The sequence below is a fragment of the Halyomorpha halys genome, unplaced genomic scaffold, assembly GCF_000696795.3.
Source record: "Halyomorpha halys isolate HHAL.00 unplaced genomic scaffold, Hhal_1.1 Scaffold794.1, whole genome shotgun sequence".
Classification (NCBI taxonomy): Eukaryota; Metazoa; Arthropoda; class Insecta; order Hemiptera; family Pentatomidae; genus Halyomorpha; species Halyomorpha halys.
In genome coordinates, this window is record NW_027104664.1 from 585,173 (window position 1) to 602,333 (window position 17,161).

General features: G+C 32.1%; 1 long non-coding RNA gene across 1 annotated transcript; it reads left to right on the top strand.

The window, feature by feature from the left end:
• The first annotated feature begins 6,579 nt into the window (after positions 1-6,579).
• Positions 6,580-11,896, top strand: LOC106686184 (uncharacterized). The gene is made up of 4 exons (XR_001343969.2): positions 6,580-6,660; positions 6,740-6,879; positions 10,194-10,306; positions 11,845-11,896. It is a non-coding gene; the product is annotated as an uncharacterized lncRNA (long non-coding RNA).
• The last annotated feature ends 5,265 nt before the right edge of the window (positions 11,897-17,161 follow it).

Here is a 17,161-nt window from a genome sequence, read left to right on the forward strand (position 1 = left end):
TTAAAATTAATAATTTTTCAAATATAATTAAATAAAATATTTTCTATGTTGTATGTGAACACTTAAATATAAATGATAGCTTATAGTCGGTTCCTTATACTTTACTTCATAGAACCCCCCTTCCTATCCACAGTATTCCAGAAGTCTCGCACCCTTTGCTCTATTTCATCCATCTTGTAATTCGTCTTCCTCTTCATCTCTTGTGTTCCCTTGGTATCCATTCTATAGCAATTTTGGACCACTTTCTCGTATCAAATCTGGCAACATGACTACCCCACCCCCATTTCATTTGAAGTTTTTCCTTTGGTAGACTGTTATTTTCTGTTGCTGATGTTTCTTGATATACTTCTCGAATATTGCAGTTGCGTAATCCCCAATTTTTCATAACCGTTTTATTATGCCGACCACGTTTGAGAACCGTATAAAACTACCGGATATACACATGTTTGCAATTCCTTTGCCTTTTATCCTGGTAGTTAATATTTAAAAAATGTGGTTTTATGCTGCAGTATTTTTTCCATCCCTTATTTATCCTTCTATTTATTCCATCGTTTGTATCTTTAAATGAGATGGAACGCCCTAAGTAAATATATTACTCGGTAAAACTGATTTCTTGGTTGTTTACTTTGACCTCTCCTTTCTGTGACTTTGTTTTATAGAAATTAATATTCGGATTCGCACTGCTCAAGGAGTTCGCCGACCATTTGTTTTGCCACAGTTGGCGAAAATAACTATGTCGTTCACAAACCTCCGTTTCGATAACTTGTACCCATTTATTGATATTCCATTCCCTTCCCAGTTCAGTACATTCAACACATAATCTGGTTGACAGTTGAATAAAATTGGGGATAGCGGACAACTCTGTTTGACGACCCTTGTAATTTCCAGTGTTCTTGTTAGTATTGCCTTCCATAGATATGTAGGTTCCACTGTTTTTGTTCATTGTTTTTAATGTTTTCAGGTGTAAACTCACATGCTCTTGTAATGCTTGCCATAGTTGATTGTCAATATTTTGTCAAAAATAAATCCCAGGTAGGTTACTGTATATTTGTTTGTTAATTTGTTTATTTGGGAACTCAGTGATTATCTATGTAAACTTGAGGACAGGTTTCGTGACGTAATGTTAACTAGCATGATGAATTTTTCGTTGTTAATGTCAGTGTGGCCTGTGAAGTGAATGTGTTTTTATAATAATTGCAGTGTCGTCAGCATAGGGCGCAGTTATTATGTTGTTGCCTGTCCGTCATATGTGTATATTAGGTTGAGAACTGGGCCAAGATAAAATCTTGAGAGACTTCTGCAAGGATTGGTTTTATTGATCAAATCGCCGAACTTTGTCGAAAAGAAGTGGTCATCTTCACCGATTGTAAAACAAAATACATTTTAACTTCTTAAGATTTATAGCTTCGAATTCCTCTCGTATTCAATCCTTACAATCCAAAATCCTTCGTAAAATTCTCATTGCTCTTTACTTTGTCACAAATAAAATCATACATAACGACCTAAATGTTCCCTATGTGACGGAACCAGATATCACTCCTTCCATTATAAACTCCTAAACCAGTCAAACCCCCTAGTTTCTAACCTTGCATCCTCTTCCATTTCTGACAATCCTCCGAGGCGCCTGAAAAGAAGATGGTCACGAGACCAGCTAATGTAAAATGTCATTAGTGCTACCAGTGAGTAGTTGCTCTACACGCCTGTAACACTCCATTTTAACTAAGACCATATTTACTAAATGTATTATGTAATATACAGTTGTAAACTTCAATAAAGTTATTAAAAAAAAAAAAAAAATATTGATAGGTATGATAGTTACCTTTCTCCCTTCAAACATCAGACTGCTGTTCTATATGATTCAAGGTGGTTATCATCATTTTATTTCCAACTGTTGATTTAATTTTGCATTAAGTGTGACTTATTTCTTTTTCGTTAGGAAAGAAATAAAAGCATCATTATGCATATTTACTTAAAATATGAGAGGTGGCTTATTTTATTATTTTCTATTTGTTTTGGCTGTTCATTGTCTTTCTCATTAGTTATGAGTGAAATGAGTTCATATTTTTTTCTGATCTGGATATTATTTGCTTTTTTTTTGTATATGTTCTTGGAGCTTTTTTCAAGATAATTACTTACGGATGTAGGAGAAACCCTCTTGGGGTTTTAGAAATAAAGATCAGTGGAAAAGATTCAATTTGGAACAAATGAGAATGTGGGATCCCGTGACCTTTACTCGGAAAATATAATTAATTTTATGTGCGTGGGATGTTGTTGGGTTAGATGAAGAATAAAACTTATTAGAGGTAGTCTGCTTTACAGGGTTTATTATATTATATGTGTTAGTGGGTAAACAAAATATGTATTTCTTTATATTAAATATTGTGATCCTATACAATTAATTATATGTTAGTAAATGTCTTTCTCCAATATATTGTCGTTCTTATTCCCTCAAAAATAAGAATCCTCATTCATCTCAATACCTCGCTGAGTAGCTCTTAATAAGATATCGGCACTATTTTTTATATTTTGCAAAGAGAAGTGGGAACATGAACGGAAATGTACACTTATAAACTTATAAACTATCAACCGTAACGAAACTTAGTATAGCTGTCCTTGAAAACAACTAAGTACCTTTTCTTTGAAAACGACTCTAGAAATGGTCCACATACATCTGCTGACAGTAACTGTCCTGGTTTTGTTGATTTTTGTCTATGTTCAAATGGAAGTTTATATGGCTTCCATAAACACAAGGCTCACAAAATTGCTCGTTTCCTTTAGCAACTTTTCTGTTCCATTCTGAGCATTTTAGCTTGGACATGCCGCTTATCTTGATGACCCCACTTTTGGTGGTACAGCTGCAACAAATCATCAACAATATTCACTTCAGGATTTGACTTTTCTGGTTCCATTGTTGCTTTGTAAAGAGTGGCTCCATGTTCCCTTGTTCCATACAGCATTAACTCTCCTTGATTTGAAAGCCAGCACTGTGTAGCTGTTGATTCAAATACACTTGTTGGGTTTTTATCTTGAACTGCCAACACCGAGAACAAATTTTTGCATAAATTAGGAACATACCAAACATCCTTCAACAAAAATATCTCTCCAGTAGTGAAATTTTTTACTTTAACTGTTCAAGTTCCTGTCAATGGTTTCGCGTGTTTGAAAAAATCCATTCTGATTTTAACACTATTTAAAAAACAGAAAGTACCTACTTAACACGACTCCTAACCACTAACACTGATGAGTTCCGATTTTCGATTGATCACAACACTTCTCATATCACTAATTTTGATATATTGATTTCTTTGCATTCCAATAAAGCTATTAAGCTTATACTGGACCCATAACCTTTTATATTTTGCAAAGAGAAGTGGGAACATTAACGGTAATATACACTTATAGACAAGGGCTATATTTTGCGGTAAACAATGCAACCTTGTAGCTAGGTAACCATACATATGGCAGTGGTGCCAATATAATTAAATAAAAGTAGGAAACTACTCTACTACAATACTTTCCCTTTTTCTATATTTTATTTAATTTGACAAACATGAAAACAGTCCAAGTTTCTTGATTAAATATTCAAGCCTAGGTCTTGGTAGTGTCTTCGTCATAATATCCAGGACCTGTTCCTTTGTAGAGATGTACTGTACTTTGAGAACGCCATCCAAATTTTTTTCTCTTATGAAAAAGAATTTTACTTGAATAAGCTTCGTGCGGCGATGGTTCTCTGGATTGTGGCACAGACGAATTGTTGCTTGGTTGTCAATTTGAAGCGTAGGCACTTGTTGGGGACAGCCCATGTCTTCACATTGTCTAGACCTTATAGCTAGGTAACCTTACATATGGCAGTGGTACCAATACAATTAAATAAAAGTAGGAAACTACTCTACTACAATACTAGTATGTATGAGATCATTTATCACTATTACCTATTGCCTACAACTTTGTGGCAGATTGTAATATCTATCAATAAATAAATCTATCAATCAACATTAAAAAAAAATGATGTAATCCTCTATTGCAATTGGCTGGTTCTTACAAACCATGGAGCATCAGTGTATTTGTTGTTTATGTTTCCTTATACACCCAATCTCTTTTAGTCATAATTTATTTCAAAACATTTTATCATATCAATTATAAATTAACGTATCATTGTTTTACACCTTAATATCCGCATTTAATCACTTAACGCTGCCAAACTAATCTTGGTTGAAAAACATGTCCCATAACACAAAACTTCTCTTCGGCAGTTAATCGTGCAGAGTTCTATAAAACCTCAAATATTGGCCAATTTGTTCTCTTTTATAGAAAAATTATACGTAATGTTTTAATATGGTATCTAAAATCAAAACCACACAACTATTTATTTCTATTATTCTATGTTTTTTTTAGTTGGACTAAGAGACATGGAAAACTATATTACATTTACTAAAAATTTTACTTACTTTTATTTAATTACATAAAATATCCTATATACCTTGGTATAAGCTTAATTTACAAACCAATATGGTTGCAAGAAATTTATTTCAAAGATAGTAAGTTAATGTAATAAAGTTTACGACTTAGATTACAACTAATAGCATACGCTGCTGATGAAAGGACAGAACTATATGTTAATTATATAGGTTTGTCCGAACAAAGTTAAACAAGTGTGGTTGTAACGGTCAGGGCAGTCTTATCTTGTGTCATAATAGTAGCTAAGGAAAGGCTGTCTTCCATCTTAAGTGCAACAAGTCATTTGATAACTGGTTGTTGAGTAAACTTCTGCACCAACTTATTTTAATAGTAGATAAAAGTGCAGAATTCATAGGGTCAGGTGGGGTAATTGGAAACAATAGTTGTTGTCGCTCGCGTGTTTGTTTGGGGTACCAAAATGAGATGGGATTTGAGAGTCAGTGTTGCAACGAAGTGATTGAACGTGTTCCCGCCTTTTCTGGTTTTCAGCTGGCAGTTCTGTGATATGATCAGTTAAAATAGGGAATAATTTCTGAAAACCAAAGTGTCTGCTGATAAGAGCTTCTGGTGACTGCAGATGAGAGTCATTCTTTGTCAATAATTGTTGGTAATTGAGTATATTTCAATTTTCTATGGTGTAACTATTCTTTTACAATCTGGGTATGGCCATTCCCAATTACCCCTGAGGTAAAAATCTCAGGGGTGATTGGGGACAGAATTTCTAACCATCATGTCAACAGTAAAAAAAAACTGTTTTTGTCAAAATAATGACGTCTTCTGATTAATTGACTATTGCAGTGACCAACAATAAGCCACGATCTTACGTTAGAAAGCGGGCTACACCTTCTTAAGCAATTGATGACGTAACCCATGCCATTTACGATATTCTCAATGGTAATATGACGTACCTTGCCGCTTCTCTGGCTTACGCGGTCCCTAAAATAGTACCCTTTCACTACATCAAAGGGAGAAAAACGTATATCAGTATGTTGGGGGCAGGACAACCCAATCTAGCAAGTGAAGTTAAAAACGACCTTCTAGAATGGTTGATAGCAAGGCTGAAAATGGGTTAACCTTGTGATAAAGTAGAGCTAAATGAGCTGGTGCAGGAGTACATCAAAGCAATTGGAATAAATACAAGATGTGTCGATGGGAAACCAGGTGAAGATTGATATCAAGCGTTCGTGACTCATGTACACCAAGATTTCACTAAAAAAAAACAAACCTGAACAGCTCCAAAAGTCTTGGAAACAAGCGAGAAATATTTTTGTTGTCAATGAATTATTTGCTGATTAGAAGTCGGTGTACGATGATCATTCTGTAAGAGGCAATACTGTACTCATTTAATGGATCCAGATGAGAAAGTTTATTCCCATTTACCCCCTACACTACGGGGTAATTGGAAATTTGTGGGGTAATTGAGAACGCGAAAAATTAGGGCATTTAATAAGCCAAGTTTTACTTTTGACTAATAGAATTGTTTAATGAGGTGTGAATTAACAAGTTCATGTACAAAAAAGGGTGATAATACACCTTTCATGGTCTCAAGGGAAATGAGAAGGAGAAACATATTTCGTTCCCAATTACCCCACCTGACCCTACTACTACAGCAACCCCCCACATTGATATATTTACATTAAAGTTGATAAAATTGAAATTATAAATTGATCATTTGATTAATCATAATATTGTATTCAATGATTATTAAGGATAAAAAGATTATAGAAGAGAGCAAGGCTTCTGTAAAACTCTTAGATGCGGTTAACTCTTAAGGGGTTACCTCATTCTTCAACGTGTTGGGGGAAGAAACCTGGTTCATCGTTATGCGGATATTATGTATCAATTTTTAACTATCGACATATTAAAAAGAACAAAAATATAAAATAATAATAATCAAATTTCTTGTCTATTTACCATTTCTTTGTATTGTCACCTAATCGTCAAAAAACTTAATCATATACCATTAAAAAAAAATTTAAAATGATGGTATTTAAACCCTTTAATATAATACAAAAGTAGAATCGAGCTCTTACTACACATTGCGACCATGTGATTACTGTCATCTGTTTCTTTTAAAAATAAAAATATGTATTTCTGAAATTTAAATAAATATGATAAATGAATTATTTGTATGGTTACAATTTTTTACTTTAAGTTTTGTAAAAAAATATGTTGCTTCTCATCTTAGTTTTATAGTTTATAGTAAATATTTTTTTATAGTTTACTAAAATACATTGTATTCAATTTGATTACATGTGTGCTAAATGCGTACTTTGTATAGGTATATACACAAATCGGAAGAATATGGGTTTAGCTTCAGCGGAATAAAGTAGGGGAGCAGAACTAAAGAAGAGCTGCTATGAAAAAGTGAATTCCTGAGTGGGAAGTGCTGTTCACCATAACTTTTAATATTACATTCAAGTATTGCATATTATATTTACTTTAGTAACGTTAACCTGAGACTGTCATAATTAGTATAAGGAATAATGATGTTAATATTTTCATAAATTAATTAGTATATTTGAGACTCGTTAAAGTGAAATACTTATATATAAACCTGAAAATGTACTAGTAGTATGATTATGATGAATAACTATTTAAAATTAAAAAAATTGTCTCTATGCTGAACGAAATAAAAGACTTTTTTTAACTTTCGTTTTCCTCTTTAACTGCATTATTTACTTTACTACTTCTTTCTGTTCTTTTTACTTTTTCATTGCATTCCGCTGGATTTCTTTTTTGTACCTCAGTGCAATTTTTGTTTATATAACAAAAGTCCACCAAATTTTCTTTTTTATGTTTTTATTTTTGCTCTCATTTGTGAAATATAAAGTAAATGGAAGTATTTCAACTATGAAATATTTCGAATCTGACTGTTCAATACAAATCCATGACAACTAAACAGACAGAAATAAACGTTTTATGGCCTTTGAAATTAAAACTATTTTAAATTATACTTAATCTTTTTAATGTATTTTTTGTATTAATTAACTTTGTATTTTTCGTTAATATGTATATTTGTTAGTGGGGGTAGCTAAATTGGTAACTGCGCTGCAAGCTCTATCGTGCCGGGCAGGAATATGTATGTGGAAGATAATTATTTTCTATTACACTGTGACCATAAGTCAGCCCTGTAGGTTCGGGAGCCCTCGAAAGTCAATTGGGTAAAAATATGGCGGTTGACCGTGATTCTGACCAAACCACCTCCATGCACAATCGTTGGTTTAGAACAGTACTTCCTTACAAAGTATTGCATCCTTAACCCTTCATGGGTTGTAGCGGTACAAATTTAATTTTTTTTAAATATATATATCGTATGATTATGTACTTATATCAACAATACTTATTTTCCTTGAGCATTGCACGAAAACGAAAAACATATTATTTAAGTTAGTTATGAGAGCAGCGGTAGCAGCGTGGTAACGCCAACCCACAGGTTGTCAGATCGAATCCCGGTCCCACCCGGGCTTTTTTCAAGCACAAAATAATGCAAAAATTCACTGACATTTGTTAGCCAATGGCCCGTTAGCCAATGGGTGGCACTCTCAAAAAAATAGGCGTGGGAGTGACGAACTCACCCTACGAAAAAACCATGTCAAGAAACGCGGAATGTATTTCCTAATACGTCGCGCGAGGACTTAGACTTCCATGGTATGTTACCCATAAAATAATAATAAGGTAGTTATATACCTGGGATGTTGTAGCAAACTTTTTTTCTTATGTCGGCATTTCAGAAAACGGCTTTACATTGTTTTTACAAATTTCTCTAAAACGGTTTAAACAATTTTGATTAAACTCGTCACGTTAATAAATAAGTAATGAATTATATACGAAATATCACTTTCGCATGACTTTTCCTTTTTTGAGCTAGGCTGTTTACAAAAATGTTTTTGCGAAACTTAGTTATTTCCATATAATCTATAACGAGTATTTCCATAGAATTTGCAAGTTTTCACGATCTTAATACTTTCCCCTTAGTATATGTGATAAACATAAAGATATATTTTTTTTAGCTAAACTTTGTTCTATGGTTTGAGAAATTGAGTTGGAATTGTTTAATGTACAATCTACGTTGTGATCTATTTAATGGCTCTGGAAAGTATTTTATAGCATAGTTACCGTGTGTGTGTTTAAGAATTTACAAGAGATATATTTCAGGCTGCAAAATTCTCCAGATAATGTCCTTTAATACGCCCTATAACCGATGGGACTGATGCTTGGAAGGATATTTCGCTGGATCGGCTGGAGGAGCCTGGCCAGCTGCCTCCCCGATATCGGAAAAGTGTTACAGGCTCTTCGGTTATACCATTCCGCAACACTCCTCCAATACATATTGCTCAACTCTATAAATCATATCACAATTTATATATTTTTAATTTTTTTCACTTTCATTTAACTATATATTAGATGTATAGTAAGCAGGAGTATTGCAATTGTGATACTTTTGGATCCGATTTTTTAACGGAAATACACGTCTTAATTTTTAATTATTTTATAATATTACATTCTATCATATTTTTGGACTACCTTAATATGGAGGATAGAACTCATTCACACCATGTTAACAAATATATAAATTAAATGATAACAAAATAGGAAATAAAAGAGATGGGGAAAATAATGATCATAAATAAATAAAAAATTAAAGTAAAATATTTTATTATTTATACAATATTTCCATTCAGCCTGGGGAACCTCGAACCGTAATCTTCCCCCCACTTGTGGTGGAATGGGCACGAATCCAGAAGATCCCGACGCTTCTTTCTCAACCTCGTCTCTGGTATTAAAAGCCAGTGGGAGAAGCGACAGAAGTGGAGAATCTGGCTATTTCCAGAACTCTAATACAATTTTTTTAATTGTTGAGGTGAAGAAAACTTCCAATTAGAATATAAACTTTTCTATATTTTGTACTTTGTACAACGCTTTGGAATATTATCCCATACTAATGTACTATTGTATCATCATATTTGTCAATTTTATCAGTTTCCATAGTGAAATCTTGTCATTTATATATATATATATATATATAGTCTACATTTTTTTATAATCACTTTATTTAAATTAATGTCCTTCACTGGTGGTGCATTTATTTATCTCTTTACCACAAACCAATACTCTATTATATGTTAGACATGTCTAATTGGTTTGTGCTTTGATTATTATTAATGCTTTAATTAAGGATGTTAATTTAAATAGTTTAGTTATAAAAAATGTTTAGACTATATTTGTACGAATGACAAGATTTCACAATAGAAATTCATAAAATCTGAGGATACAATAGTACATGAGTATGGATAATATTCCAAAGCGTTGTACAAAGTACAAAATATAGAATAGTTTAGGGAATGTGGTGAATTTGGATTTAATAAAGTCTGATACAAATGGTATATTAAGATCATGGTGTAGGGTATTGTTAGTTACATAGTAAAGAACATCTATTGGTTTGACTGTAGAGGTTTTTGGTTTGGTAGTAGTTTTGTCTTTGCTCGACATTACCATATGGAAATGTCGCATTTCTTAGTGTGAGATGTAAGAAAATTAATTTCTGGTTTATACATTTGCGTAATTGTAGATAGCTGAACGACATTCGTTCTCATTCGATGACAGCCTGACAGACATGAATACTACAACTCCTACAAACTTGTCTCTGGTTTATTAATAGAAAGATACACTGAGAGGTGAATGAGAAGTAATAATTAGTATCAACAAAAAACCAAGAATCATAACTTGTCTAGATGTTTCGGTGGAACAGATGAACAACTACTCATCAAGCAGATGTTTCAGGATGCAGGAGATCAGGAACTTGATTAACTAAGAGGTCATCATTTGGAAGCTGGGTGATAAGCAGGTAATCAGATAATAAATAAATAGAATAATTGTGAAAGCAATGTCTATGTTCCCTAACCAACAGAATGGAGTTACCATAGAGTAGAAGGTTACACAATAGGTTCGGAGGAGCTAACTTACCCTCGATATCTGCAAAAGGTATTCACCTACCAGAATGTTCCCGTAATACTATTAAGATTCCGCCTTCTCAAGGTTGAAGATATTGAACTGAAAAAAAAAATATGTATGTTTTCAGTATATAAAATTTTCACTGAAATTTGTATTAGGGTACAATCGATTGAACAATTTTTTTTTATTTATTTATTTAATGTAATTTACAACTGTACAAAATAATACAATAGGTAAATATGTCGTATGTTTCATATACACTTGAAAATCTTGGGAAGGGACCACCCATTGGTGGTACTTCAAACATTAATTTAAATTGGAAGGTCCCGTGGCCATCTTCTTTTCAGGCGCCTCAAAGGATTGTTAAGGATGAAAGATTAAGAATTAATGGGTTAGGATGGTCAAGGAGTTTGGAATGAAAAGACGCATATCTGTTTTGGGCCAAATCTGCAACAAATGGGATGTTAAGGTCTTTGTGAATGAGTTTATTTGTAAAGTAATAAGGAGCGATTGGATGCGGGAAGAATTTGATGGTTTGGTGGAGCCCCAGAGCTCAATTCCATATGTCCAAATTGGTCTGATTATCGTAGTGCATACTAATTTTTTGTAGTGAATGGGAAGTTTAGAGCGTTTTTCAAGTAAGTGTTGTAGCAATCGGAATCTACGAGCAGTTTCTTGTCGTTTCAGTCTTGTGTGTCGATTCCAAGTAAGTCTCTTGTCAAGATGGAGTCTAAGTATTGAATCTGTTCAACAGGCGGATTGAACAATAAATTCGAATTTGATGATAATTTCAGTGATTAAAGATTTACAGTCTTATACAATTCTAACAAGTATCGATGAACAAAAAAAAAACAAGAAAATATTTAAATTTGAAATAATATGCAACTGCCAGAAAAATGAACCACAATAAACAAGGAAATCCTTGAATTATACAAACTATCGGTCTATATATGTCTTCGGGCATAATCGATGGGACCATCAATCCAGTTTCAATAAAATTTTCAGGGATTGTGCTGGTTGGTACCTATTAGTTCCATATCGATTGTATAGGTTTCCTTCAGTCATCTTCGCTAACGCATGCCTACAGTTTATCATTGGCACACCTATATTATGAAAATGGACTCGTCCGAAAAAAAAAAAATGATAAAAACATTGAGGAGGATACACTGCCTTACTTGCTAGGCAAACGTAAACAATCTTAAGCATAAAACGATGAATGTATCTTAAATAGCCCACAAATCATTTGTGCATTGGTTACGTTATTTATCAACTTCATTCATAATCTAGCAGATCTACTGAAGTATTCAAAATTAAAAATTGGTATTATATGAATATCATAATCAGATTTTCATTGTGCATTGATCATTTTATCTAACTTCAATATGAGCACACAATATTAAAAATGAATTAAAATACATTAATTTATTACAGACAAACTTGGCTAAAGAAAATTGGCCTAAACCAGACGAAAAGTGAAACGATCCATCTCAATAAATAAAATAGTTCAAAATATTTATTAAAAAAAAAAAAGAGAGATTTTTTTTTAGTTAAGAGAGATATCCCTCATTCAAATTCTATTTCCCAAGTCCCAAATAATGAAATCCTTAACAAATCTTCGAACCTGAGAAGTTTCACATATAACACCCGAAAGTCTCATTTTTATTTATTGCATTTATGAACTTAACACAGTGGATGTGCTTTAAATAATATGTCACTGTTTAATAATTATAATTATTTAAAGGTTAGCTAGTTAAAAATGGTTTTAGGATTAAAATTCTAAAACCATCGTTTTATTATTACAATGTATATTATCTTGTTATATATGGATATTATGATGCAAGATAATATAATAAGCTTCAACCTAAAAATATATAAAGTTTTTAATTGAGCGCTTAAATTGTTCAGTTTTAATCACATCCAAAACTTTATGATGACTCATTACTTACCCAGGTTTTCAAAAACCAATCTAGTAACATTTTTAAAAAGGATTTCCAATTTATTTTAGGTCACTAATAAAGTACTCATAATCAAATTTTGGATATTAAAAATTGTCAATTCAATAAGATGATAAATATTTTAGGTTAACTGAATTGCATCCGCAGGGATTTTCTTGCAAGTCATTGATTTCGAATCTTGTATCCAGAAAAAATTAAAATAGTGATTTAACTTGAAACCGCCGCTGTTTTTTTTTTCAGAGCCTTAATCTGAATTTAAGTCATATTTATGAAATATTGAATGTCAGCTTGATTTTAGAACCTGATTGTATCATTTCGTTGTGTAAGTTACTTTTAATTTATATTTAATTATTAAATTTTCTAATTCTCACAAATGTTTTTCTTTGTTACTTATTATTTGACCAACCCTTAATTTATATTCAATATTCTTTAGCTGTTTGATTTGAGTTGTTAAATTCCAATAACATTATAATATGTTTAATTAATTAACATTTGGCCAATTTTTGTTAAGTTTTTAAATATAAGTTTTGACAAATATATGGGAAAATAGCATTTACTTAATTTATAATAATTTCAATCATTATTAGCTAGTCAACTACTAATATGTGAATTTTTTTGTAATAAATATTATTAAGGTATGGAACTGGTAGAAATCGTGTAAGAATTTTCTGTCTCTAATAAGGAAAACAGTGACATACAGTTCCGTCAATAACTTCTATCGGTCTTAGAGTTATAAGAAGATTTAAAATACCTAACTTATAATATAACTTAACCTAAGTAGATTATTATTATTCCTTTTTAAAATATTTAAAGTCTGCTAAAATATTCTCACAAATTTCGTGCCTTGTCTACATTTTCTATGGAATTCTGGAGGCCTCTAAGCTGTTTATTTCCACTACAGTTCATTTTTCTAGCTCCATTAGGCAGTTGCTAGAGCGTGGGAAGACGGCTGGACACACCTTTTAAAGCGTTATGGTTTTATGCTTGCCCAAAACAGCCTTGCCAATAGCTGTCTACGCTTTATCCGACATGTAACCAACCTGTGTCATAACCTATCAATATAATTTGATTTAACCTTGGTTTCTAGACAATGCTTGTAGAAAACCTTATAAATAAGGTTTTTGATGGAGTTCATTTCAAAATTTCTTTTCTAAGAACTTAATATTTATATACATAAACGAAGAAAAACATTAACATTCATAAGCGTGCTACATTGTTTTATTTTATACACACTTTTCGATTTAAATGGAGAAGTTAATAGATCAATGATTTTGTTATCAAGAAGAATTCTTATTCAAAAGAAGTTTCACAGTTTCCAAGATGATTGCCAAGCCTTTTATTTAAGTTCCGATTTTGTCTTGCATCGTTAGGACTATAATTATCATGTTATAGATTCTTATACTTTAGGATAATCATTATTAAAAATAACACACATACAATCATTTAATTCTCCACTCCAAATAGCCAAATGTTACAAGTATCGAAGTACTAAAAATTCTTCAAAAATAAAAAATAAATTGATCCTTTTTTAAGACTATATAAAATAATTTCATTTATCACAATAAAGAATAACAATATACCAAAAAATTTCATGTACTAGAAGGATTGTCTTTTAGTGCGAAGGGAACAGATGTGTTTTTAAAAAAATTTTCTTTTAAAAAAGATCTTTTAAAAAAAGATGTGTTTTCATTATTGGAAAAGCGAAACAACCTCAACCAAACCTTTAAAAACTTATACTTTCTTAATTCGCACATTTATATTATTTTATTACAGTATGTTAACATGGAGTCTTAGGATCTTGATACAGACAAACTCCTTTCGTGATCTAAACTCACTCTGAGAATTCGGAAGATACGCTTTCCAATTTCCATTCTTCTCTTGATGAAAGGACTTCATTTCGTAACCACTTAGTTAAGTTGATTTTGCTTTGGTTTCATCTTCCATATAAATTGGGTTAGTTATTCTAAAACTCTTCCATGGTTAGTCATAGACGTTTTACGGTAATATTTTATGAAAGGAATATGGTCCGGGTGCGGTCAAGAAAAACTAAAATAGTAAAAATATACTAATTTAATGAGCCAACGTTTCGCCCCACGTTGCAGGGCTTCTTCAGGGCTATTTTGACGGCAGTCAAAACTAAAAATCATTTTAGTCAAAATAGCCCTGAAGAAGCCCTGCAACGTGGGGCGAAACGTTGGCTCATAAAATTAGTATATTTCTACTATTTGAGTTTTTCTTGACCGCACCCGGACCATATTCCTTTCATCTTTACACACGGTCAATCAATAATCTTCCGGTAATATTTTATGTTCTACGGTCTGCAGGGATAGCTTCTGCTTCTACTGTGTCTAGACCTCACTCAATTCAGAATTTCATTATAGTCGCACACCAACCACTGTCACCAACATTGCTCATCTCGGGAATCTATCAACCAAAATTAATTTTCTGTTGATGATTAATATATCCCAACCAAACAAACCACGTAACATGACCATAACAATGCTAGTGGTGATTTTATTGGTGATTGCTACAGAATTTATCAAGTGGTGGATGACCTAGGTTGGTCATATGATTCGTAATATGGTAACACTGTTCCGTTTAGTCTTACCAACTACTGGCAGGTTATGCATTATTTAAGCTTAAGATTTCTTTGATGAAAATATATCAATTTACAAACAAGTAATAAGAAATAGATATACGACCACTAATAAGTATGGAGCAGCAAAAGAAAACAGGACGGAAATACTTGCTTGTGATTTGGAAGTATACTGAATTTAAGGATAGTTTTTATAAATATCGTTAATCCCTTGGATAAATTGTTTTAAAAAAATATTTATTTTATTTTGTTTATTCACAAATCAGACCACATAGAGGGAAAATATCTAGTCAAAGGTGGTCATGTAATCATACAATAACACGTACACATAAATAAATAAAATATAAATTAAAAATTGACTACTAAATAAGGAAAAAGTGTAATAACTTGAATACAAATTGAAAATGCTGATAATGATAATAAAAACAAATAATTTTATTATTTATTTATTCATTCAACAGCAAGGAATATTGATACTTTATCAATACAATTAAAATGGTAATTTAATTGTGATTACTGAGGCATTAAAAGAAACCCATGCTAATGATAATAATAAAGTGACAAAATTACTCGATAAATTTATGAAAATGATTCTCATTTGTGGAATTAACTAAATCAAGAAAAGTATGGAATATGACATTTTATTTTTCACAAAACATCCATTTTCAAGGATATAGAATACATTCGACTTAAATTGGAAAGATAAATAAATTCAGAGGGAGATTTAATTTGCACACATACCTATTTAAATCAATATGGATATATAGGTATATGGACTAAAATAGATTCTACAATGAACGACCATTTATAAACACGGATAACTTTCCAACTAATGACTTATATTTAAAACCTTATGATGAATAATAAACCAACATAAAATAAACAACAATTTTCATCCATCGTAAACCACAAGACCATAACAATTATCTCATGGCATGTGTTTCTTGGACATTGCATACGACTCTGAAAAAAGAGCTGAATAAGGGATCTATTTCTCTGAATTGCCTTCTTAGTCATATAATGTCATATTCATATTAATTTCGAAATCGCATTTAAATTAGAAATCATTACAAAAGTCTGATCTACATGACTATTATAAGGCCCTATCTGGACATACGGAGTTGAGCTTTGGGGCTCCACTAAACCATCAAATTCTTCCCGAATCCAATCCTTACAGTTCAAAATCCTACGTAAAATCCTTAATGCTCCTTACTTTGACACAAATCAAGTCATCCATCATGACCTAAATGTCCCATATGTTGCCAATTTGGTCAAAACCAGATACCATTCCTTCCATGGAAAACTTCCCAAATCCACTTGTTTCTAACCTGGCTTCTCCTTCATTACCTAATAATCCTCCTAGGCATCTGAAAAGAAGATGGCCTCGGAATCTTCTCCTATAGAAATGTTATTGGAGTTCTATCAATGGGTAGATTTTCTACATGTCACTATCTCACCTACAGCAAATTTACTTGTTGTATATATGTTATACAGTTATACATTTATACATAAATAAATGATTAAAAAAAAAATAAATAGAAATCGTAATTAAGGATCATTGCGTGTGCCTTTACTGCATCTTGCATTTTTTACATATTAAATTCAATGAATTATGAAGATAATTAAGTAAAAATATTGAGGTGTTCTGTGGTAATTTAGATTTTTAGGGCGAATGATAAGTTTTAAGTCTCCGTAAGACTTATATTCCAGGTATAGTTTCATAGCAAATGTACTGAAATTGTTTAAATGTTCGGCGCTTTGGAACATGAATAACGACAGATTCATTATTCCAACTCTTCGGAAAATATTCTCAATGATAACCGTAACTAAATACGCCTCAGCATGTTAGGAAATTAAGAAGTTTGATCAAAATGAGAACGGCATTTATTTTTTAATATCGATAAATTCTAAATAATATAAATCAATTAACGTTATCTAAATTGTATACCGGTAGTCGCATTGATACTGACACAAAAAATTAATAGATAAGGACAACTATTCGCACGAGTAGGCCGCTGAGTCGTGGGCCAATTGAATTATGCCAAGTCCCTTTGTGCCGGTGACACCAGTACTCGTCTCTCCATTGTGCACCACCTCCTCCATTACAGCCTCTTCTATTAACAGAGAAAATCGATAGTAATTGATTTTGTATCTATGTAATCGATACAGCCATTATCGGCGATGTCGAACTGTGATG